Genomic DNA, 9,877 nt, shown 5'->3' on the forward strand with positions numbered 1-9,877 from the left:
TTCAGACCTGTAGGTGCAGGGAACCCCACCATAACATCTTTAATGGCATCAGAGAGACCCTCTCTGAAATTCGCCGCCAGGGCGCACTCATTCCACTGAGTAAGCACAGACCATTTACGAAATTTTTGGCAGTATATTTCAGCTTCATCTTGCCCTTGAGATAGGGCCATCAAGGCTTTTTCAGCCTGAATCTCTAAGTTAGGTTCCTCATAAAGCAACCCCAAAGCCAGAAAAAACGCATCTACATTGAGCAACGCAGGATCCCCGGGTGCCAATGCAAATGCCCAGCTTTGAGGGTCACCCCGCAGCAAGGAAATTACTATCTTAACCTGCTGTGCGGGATCTCCAGCGGAGCGAGATCTCAGGGAAAGAAATAGTTTACAATTATTTTTGAAATTCAGGAAACGAGATCTATCCCCAGAGAAAAATTCTGGTATAGGAATTCTAGGTTCAGATATAGGAGCATGAATAACAAAATCCTGTAAATTTTGAACCTTCGTAGCAAGATTATTCAAACCTGTAACCAAACTCTGAGGATCCATTTTAATCAGGTGAGATCAGAGCCATTCAAGGATTAGAAGGAGAGAGAGAGACAAAGGCTGCAATTAGAGCAGAAATGCAACTGAGTCAACTAAAAAGCAAACTCAGAAGGAAAAAAAAATCAAAAAAAAATCTGCAGACTTCTTTTTCTCTCCTTTCTTCTGCCAACGGTTTTAACCCTTGGCCGGCCATACTGTCATGGTTCCCAATGGCAAGGGAACGTCAGAGAACTTAAACAACAGACTAGCTCTTGGGTGATGGAATCTCGAGCTGACCGTGAGCTAAACCTACCACATAACTAACAGTGGCCGGGTGGCGTACCTGCATTTTATCCCTAGACGCCTAGCGCCAGCCGGAGGACTAACTAACCCTAATAGAGGAAAAGACAGACCTGGCTTACCTCTAGGGAAATTCCCCCAAAAAGGAGACAGAAGCCCCCCACATATATTGACGGTGAGTTCAGAGGAAAAGACATACGCAGTATGAAGGTAGGTTCAGCAAAGCGAGGTCCGCTTACTAGATAGCAAGAAGATACAATAGGGAACTTCACGGTCAGCTGAAAACCCTATTAAAATACCATCCCGAAATTACTTTAAGACTCATGTGTCAACTCATGACACCGGAGTGGCAATTTCGGCCCACAAGAGCTTCCAGCTACAGAAAAATAACATAACTGTGAACTGGAACAAAAATGCAAAACAAACTTAGGACTAAGAGTCCAACTTAGCTGATAGTAGTCTAGAAGCAGGAACATGCAACAGAAAGGCTCTGGTTACATTGATGGCCGGCACTAGAATAACTGAGCAGCAAGGCTAAATAGGATACACCCATATCTTGATGGAAACAGGTGAACAGAGAAAGTGAAGCACACAAGTCCAGTACCACCAGTGACCACCGGGGGAGCCCAAAAAACAAATTCACAACAGCAGACGAAAAGGACAAATCAATGCCCAACCTGGCACAGACTGCCCGCCAAAATCTAGACACGAACTGGGTACCCCTGTCAGAAACGATGTTTTCCGGAATACCATGCAAGCGAACCACATTTTGAAAAAACAGAGGGACCAACTCAGATGAGGAAGCCAACTTAGGCAATGGCACCAAATGAACCATTTTAGAAAAATGGTCACACACCACACAGATGACAGACATCATCTGAGAAACAGGGAGATCCGAGATAAAATCCATAGAGATGTGCGTCCAAGGCCTCTTCGGAATAGGCAAGGGCAACAACAACCCACTAGCCCTAGAACAACAAGGCTTGGCCCTAGCACACACATCGCAAGACTGCACAAAAACACGCACATCTCGAGACAGGGAAGGCCACCAGAAGGATCTAGCCACCAAATCTCTGGTGCCAAAAATTCCCGGATGACCTGCCAGAGTAGAAGAATGAACTTCCGAGATGACTCTAGTGGTCCACTCGTCAGGAACAAACAGTCTACCAGACGGACAACGATCAGGTCTATCCGCCTGAAATTCTTGCAAAGCACGTCGCAAATCTGGAGAGACAGCAGACAAAACCACTCCATCCTTAAGGACACCAGCAGGTTCAGAATTCCCAGGAGAGTCAGGCTCAAAACTCCTAGAAAGAGCATCTGCTTTCACATTCCTAGAACCCGGTAAGTACGAGACCACAAAATTAAACCGGGAAAAGAACAACAACCAACGTGCCTGTCTAGGATTCAGGCGCCTGGCAGACTCCAAATAAATTAAATTCTTGTGATCAGTCAAAACTACCACCTGATGTCTGGCACCCTCAAGCCAATGATGCCACTCCTCAAATGCCCACTTCATGGCTAAAAGCTCCCGATTACCAACATCATAGTTTCGCTCGGCGGCCGAAAATTTTCGCGAAAAGAACGCACAAGGTCTCATCACTGAGCAGTCGGAACTTTTCTGCGACAAAACCGCCCCCGCTCCGATCTCGGAAGCATCGACCTCAACCTGAAAGGGAAGAGAAACATCAGGCTGGCGCAACACAGGGGCAGACAAAAAGCGGCGCTTAAGCTCCCGAAAGGCCTCCACGGCAGCAGGGGACCAATTGGCAACATCAGCACCCTTTTTAGTCAAATCCGTCAGAGGTTTAGCAACGCCAGAAAAACCAGCTATAAATCGACGATAAAAATTAGCAAAGCCCAAGAATTTCTGGAGACTCTTCAGAGAAGTAGGCTGCGTCCAGTCGTAAATAGCCCGAACCTTGACAGGGTCCATCTCAATAGAAGAAGGGGAAAAAATATACCCCAAAAATGAAATTTTTTGAACCCCAAAAACACACTTTGAACCCTTTACACACAAAGAATTCTCCCGCAAAACCTGAAAAACCCTCCTGACCTGCTGAACATGAGACTCCCAGTCATCAGAAAAAATCAAAATATCATCCAAGTACACAATCATAAATTTATCCAAATATTCCCGGAAAATATCATGCATTAAGGACTGAAAGACAGAAGGTGCATTAGAAAGGCCGAAAGGCATTACCAAATACTCAAAATGGCCCTCAGGCGTATTAAATGCGGTCTTCCACTCATCCCCCTGCTTAATTCGCACCAAATTATACGCCCCACGAAGATCAATCTTAGAGAACCATTTAGCCCCCCTTATGCGAGCAAACAAATCAGTCAGCAAAGGCAACGGATACTGATATTTGACTGTAATTTTATTCAGGAGACGATAATCAATACAAGGCCTCAGAGAGCCATCCTTTTTAGAGACAAAGAAAAAACCGGCTCCTAAAGGTGATGAAGAAGGACGAATATGTCCCTTTTCCAGGGACTCCTTAATATACTCGCGCATAGCAGCATGTTCAGGTACAGATAGGTTAAACAAACGACCCTTTGGAAATTTACTGCCAGGAATCAGATCTATGGCGCAATCACAATCCCTGTGAGGAGGGAGTGAACCAATCTTAGGCTCTTCAAAAATATCACGATAATCAGACAAAAATGCCGGAATCTCAGATGGAATAGATGACGAAATGGACACCATAGGAGTGTCCCCATGAGCCCCCCGACATCCCCAGCTTAACACAGACATAGCCTTCCAGTCAAGGACTGGGTTATGAGACTGTAACCATGGTAATCCAAGCACCAAAACATCATGTAAATTGTACAACACAAGGAAGCGAATCACCTCCTGATGGTCTGGAGTCATACGCATAGTCACTTGCGTCCAGAACTGTGGTTTATTACAAGCCAAAGGTGTAGAATCAATACCGTTCAGAGGTATAGGGACTTCCAGAGGCTCTAAATCAAACCCACAGCGCCTGGCAAAGGACCAGTCCATAAGACTCAGAGCGGCGCCCGAGTCCACATAGGCATCCACGGTAATAACTGATAATGAACAAATCAAGGTTACAGACAAAATAAATTTGGACTGTAAAGTGCCAATTGAAATGGACTTGTCAACCTTCCTGGTACGCTTAGAGCATGCCGATATAACATGAGCAGAATCACCACAATAGAAGCATAACCCATTTTTACGCCTATAATTCTGCCGCTCGCTTCTGGACATAACTCTGTCACATTGCATTTTCTCTGGCGTCTCTTCAGAAGATACCGCCAAATGGTGCACGGGTTTGCGCTCCCGCAAACGCCGATCAATCTGAATTGCCATTGTCATGGACTCATTCAGACCTGTAGGCGCAGGGAACCCGACCATAACATCTTTAACGGCATCAGAAAGGCCCTCTCTGAAATTTGCCGCTAAGGCGCACTCATTCCACTGAGTAAGCACAGACCACCTACGAAATTTTTGGCAGTATATCTCCGCTTCATCTTGCCCTTGAGATAGGGCTATCAAAGCTTTTTCAGCTTGAATCTCCAAATTAGGTTCCTCATAAAGCAACCCTAAAGCCAGGAAAAACGCATCCACATTGAGCAACGCAGGATCCCCTGGTGCCAATGAAAATGCCCAATTTTGAGGGTCACCTCGCAGCAAAGAGATAACAATCTTAACCTGCTGGACAGGATCTCCTGAGGAGTGAGGTCTGAGAGAAAGGAATAATTTACAATTATATTTGAAATTCAAAAACCGAGATCTATCTCCGGAAAACACCTCTGGTGTAGGGATTTTAGGTTCGGAAATAGGAGCATGTATAACAAAATCTTGTAAATTTTGAACCTTCGTAGCAAGATTATTTAAACCTGCAGCCAAACTCTGGACATCCATGTTAAACAGCTAAGGTCAGAGCCATTCAAGGGTTAAGAGGAGGTAAGAAGCAGCTAGACAGCAATTAAGGGCTAGGCAGCAAAACTCTGAGGGAAAGAAAGAAAAAAAAAAAAAAATTTCCCTTCAACACTTCTTTTTCTCCTGCTTCAGCCCAAACAATTAACACTTTGTGGGCCGGTCATACTGTCATGGTTCCCAATGGCAAGGGAACGTAAAAAACACATAAGTAACGAACGAGCTCTCGGGTGATGGAAACTCGAGTTGACCGTGAGCTAAATCTACCACACAACTAACAGTAGCCAGGGAGCATACCTACGGCTTCCTATATGCCACGCGCCAGCCGGAGGACTAACTACGCCTGGTAGAGGAAGAAACAGACCTGGCTTACCTCTAGGGAAATACCCCAAAAGATGATAGCAGCCCCCCACATGTAATAACGGTGAATTAAGAGGAAAAGACATACACAGTATGAAAGTAGATTTAGCAAAGAGAGGTCCACTTACTAGATAGCAGAAGGATACAAAAGAGGACTTCACGGTCAACTGAAAACCCTTTCAAAAACCATCCTGAAATTACTTTAAGACTCCTGTGTCAACTCATGACACAGGAGTGGCAATTTCAGCCCGCAAGAGCTTCCAGCTACAGAGAATTACAAAAACTGCAAACTGGACAAAAGGTACAAAACAAAAGGACAAAGTCCACTTAGCTGATCAGCAGACTAGTAGCAGGAACATGCAACCGAAGGCTCTGGTTACAATGATGACCGGCAAGGAAATGACTGGAGAGCAAGGCTAAATAGGAAACTCCCAAACACTGATGGAAGCAGGTGAACAGAAGAAGCAAAGTGCAAACAAGCCACCAGTACCACCAGCAACCACCAGGGGAGCCCAAAAAGCAGATACACAACAGGTGGCTATTTCAGTAACAAATGCCTGGGGGGGGGGACAGGTTCCCTTACATTTCAGTTGTTGTGTCAGCGTGGCGGTCGCAGGACACACTGCCGGCTACATAGCTGGGGATCAGCTGACGTTACTGACACCCAATAACACTGGGTCGTATGTTTTGACTGTGCAGACGGCACTTCTGAGCCTCAACTGGCGGTGTTGGAGCCCAGGAATTACAGTTCAGGTGGTAGAAAGATGAACACAACAGGAGACCTGGATACTGTAGACAGTCACCCAATTATTTAATCAGGAAGAGGAGTGGCAAATTCCTGAGAGATCCAGGCCTGGTTCATTTTCAGGAAAGTAAGCCGGTCAACGTTATCGGAGGATAGTCGCATGCGACGGTCAGTTAGTACACCACCTGCAGCACTAAAGACGCGTTCCGATAATACACTAGCCGCAGGGCAAGCCAGCACCTCCAATGCATACTGGCTTAGCTCTGGCCATGTATCCAGCTTTGAGACCCAAAACTTGAAAGGTGAAGAGCCGTCTGGGAGTACAGCAAGAGGGCAAGACATGTAGTCTGTCACCATCTGACGGAACCGTTGCCTCCTGCTGACTGGAGCCGTCTGTGATGGTGTAGACATTTGTGGCGGGCACACAAAACTGTGCCACAGTTGGGCCATACTGGTCTTGCCTTGGGCAGAGGCACTGCTTCTGCTCCCTCTTTGTGCAGAGCCTCCTCCACTGCCTGGACGCACTGAGCTGCTTTGTAAAGCACTAGCAGCACTTCTCTCAGTTGGACTGGAGAAGATGATGGAATTCACCAGTGTGTTCAACGGTGTGATGAGGCTTTGTACGTTGTCCCGGTAGCGAGGATCGAGGAGGGTGAACACCCACTAATCAGGCATGTTGAGAATGTGGGCGATGCGGGTGATGTGGCGGTCGTTTCTCAGGCACTGCAGCATGTAATCAACCATGTGCTGCAGACTGCCAACTGGCCAAGAAACGCTGTCCCCTGCTTGAGGCGTGATCTCTGCCCGCTCGTCATCACCCCACCCTCGCTGTACACACTGACTACTGGACAATTGTGTAACTCTCTCTTCTGGACGGATGTCTTCCTCCTCCATTGACTCCTCCTCATCCTCCTCACAAAGTGTCCCCTGCCTACGCGTTTGTGAGGAACCACGTGGTGCTGACTGTCCAGAAGATGATGGAAATGGTGAATCCTCATCCTCCACCTCTTCCACAACATCATCCCTTAGCACTTGCAGTGATTTTTCAAGCAGGCAGATAAGGGGGACAGTCATGCTGACTAGTGCATCATCTGCACTCGCCATCCGCGTGGAATAATCGAAGGGACGCAAAACCTGGCAGACGTCCTTCATAGTGGCCCACTCTGTGGTTGTGAAGTCTGAACGGCGCGGAGTGCGACTTCTTTGCGCCTGATGCAGCTGGTACTCCATTACTGCTTGCTGCTGCTCACATAACCGCTCCAACATATGTAACATGGAATTCCACCTGGTAGGTAGGTCACATATGATGCGATGTTCCGGAAGGCAGAATCGGCGCTGCAGAGCCGCAATGCGCGATTTTGCCGTGCTGGAACGCCGCAAGTGAGCACACTCTAGGCAGACCTTGTGCAGCAGTGCATCAAGATCCGGATAGTCCCTCAAAAAACTCTGCACGACCAAGTTGAGCACATGTGCCAGACATTGATGTGAGTGAGGTTGCCGGGACCCAGAGCTGCTACCAGATTTCGGCCATTATCACACACTACTATGCCTGGCTGGAGATTCGCTGCCACAAACCACACATCGCTCTCCTGCTTGATGGCATTCCAGAGCTCCTGCGCTGTGTGGCTTCGATTCCCCAAAGAAATTAATTTCAAGACGGCCTGTTGACGTTTGGCCACGGCTGTGCTCATGTCGGTCGTAACAGGTAAACATTCACGGGTCCATGTGGAGGTGGACTGTGACGGCTCCTGCAGCGATGATTCTGAGGAACTTGTGTAAGAGGAGGAGTCAATGTGTACAGACTGGATTCCTGCAATCCTTGGAGTGGGCAGGACACGTCCTGCGCCACTCGCACGATCTGTACCCAGCTCAACAACATTAACCCAATGGGCAGTGAGGGAAAGGTATCGCCCCTGTCCATGTTGACTGGTCCACGCATCGGTGGTGAGGTGGACCTTGCTACTGACGGCGTTCAGTAGCTCGTGTTTTATTTGTCCCTCCACATGCTTGTGCAGGGCAGGGACGGCTTGCCTGCTGAAATAAAAGGCTGGGCACATTGTACTGTGGGACTGCCAATGACATCAAGTCACGAAAGCTGTCAGTCTCCACCAGCTTGAATGACAGCATTTCCAGTGACAGAAGTTTGGCAATGCCTGCAGTCAGAGCCTGTGCTCGTGGGTGGTTTGCCGAGAAAGGCCGCCTTTTCTCCCATGCCTGTACTACCGATGGCTGTAGACTGGGCTGGGAGTGTGAGGATGACTGGGAATGTGGTGCTGCGAGTGGAATTACAGTGGGTCTCTGGACAACAGTGCCAGAGGTTCTTCCACGGCGATCCTGGGAGGAAGCCGAACCAGCTGTGTGTGAGCTGGAGGAAGAGGCAACACGAGCTGAAGAGGTGGTAGCTGCCGCTGTTGGTTGGCCTAGCTCTTCACTGTGTTTTTGTAACTCCGCCGCGTGCCTGGTCTGCACATGTTTCCACATGTTGGAGGTATTGAGGTTGCTGACATTTCTCCCTCTTTTGACTTTGTGATGACACACCTTGCATTTGACATAGCAAATGTCATCTGCAACTGTGTCAAAAAAGGACCAGGCACTGCAAGTCTTGGGAGCGCCCTTTTTGGCTTTTGGAAGAGACATGCTCCTAATGGGTGCCAAAGCGGAGGCTGCAGGATCCGCAGTCTTCCCCCTCCCTCTCCCTCTTTGGGCCGTACGGGGAATCTCTTCCTCAGAGCTGCTCCCACCACCTTCCTGTCCCTCACGCCAAGATGGGTCAAGGACCTCATCATCTACACTACCCTCTGCCACCAACTGCTCCTCCTGGGTAGTCTCAGCAGCAGAGCACACACCAGAAAGTGGCACCTGAGTGTCATCAGCGGATGCGTTCTGCGGTGTGGTGACCGGAGGCACTGGCCCACCCGCCGCTTCAGACTCAGAGAGAAAAAGCTGCTGGGCATCACTGCACACTGCCTCTTCTTCCATTTCTCCAGTGCTGCTTGGCTGGCCCCCTGTTTCCAAGCCAAGAGATTCAGAGAACAGAAGTAGAGACGGCTCCTGTCCTGGGCTCTCTGTCTGCCTGGGCAATTTGGCAGGTGGTGAAGAGACAGATGGATGCTCTCCAGTGCTCTGTGTCTGAGAGGATGTGGCACTAATTGAAGTCGATGCGTTAGCTGCCATCCATCCGACAACGGCTTCAGTTTGGTCTTCACGCAGCAGCGGTGTACGGCGCTCTCCGACAAAGCTGCGCATGAAGGACTGTTCCCTGCTGAAACTGGGTGATGATGAGTCACAGAATCCCCACGTCCTCTCCCTGCTCCGCACCCACGCCCACGTGCCTTACTCCCTGCCTTCATCTTGGTTGACTGATAAAGATAAGCAGAAAAGTACTAATGGCTTAGTGTGCTTATTCCTGAACAGCTCCTAACAGGTATAAGAAACACTAATTTTCTAAAGTGTGGACTAGACTTTAATATGAGCTAATGTGGCATACACAACTGTAAAGTGGTGTGTTTGGTGAACTTTATTATTTATTTATTTTTTGGGGGCTGAACTGACAACAGGGAGAGCTGCACTCACACGGAGACTGTGCAGACAGCCGTAAACGGCGCTGCAAGGCCCCAAAAACCTCCTCTACGTTATCCTATGTACTGTTTTTCCACAATTTAGCTGGATACGGGTGGAAAGCCACTAATAGGAATTATTTGAAAAAATGTGCAGCGGGCTGCACTATTTGCAAAAAAGGACAATGGAATGGATAGAACTGTATGAGTCAGTGAACCACCCTGAGCTGGATACAACCGGCTGTGGCTGCACACAGACTACAGGGCGAGCTGCACTCACACGGAGACCGTGCAGACAGCTGTAAACGGCGCTGCAAGGCCCCAAAAACCTCCTCTACGTTATCCTATGTAGTGTTTTTCCACAATTTAGCTGGATACGGGTGGAAAGTCACTAATAGGAATTATTTGAAAAAAATGTGCAGCAGCCTGCACTACTTGCAAAAAAGGACAATGGAATGGATAGAACAGTATGAGGCAGTGAACCACCCTG

Source organism: Ranitomeya variabilis, chromosome 1, assembly GCF_051348905.1.
Source record: "Ranitomeya variabilis isolate aRanVar5 chromosome 1, aRanVar5.hap1, whole genome shotgun sequence".
NCBI lineage: Eukaryota > Metazoa > Chordata > Amphibia > Anura > Dendrobatidae > Ranitomeya > Ranitomeya variabilis.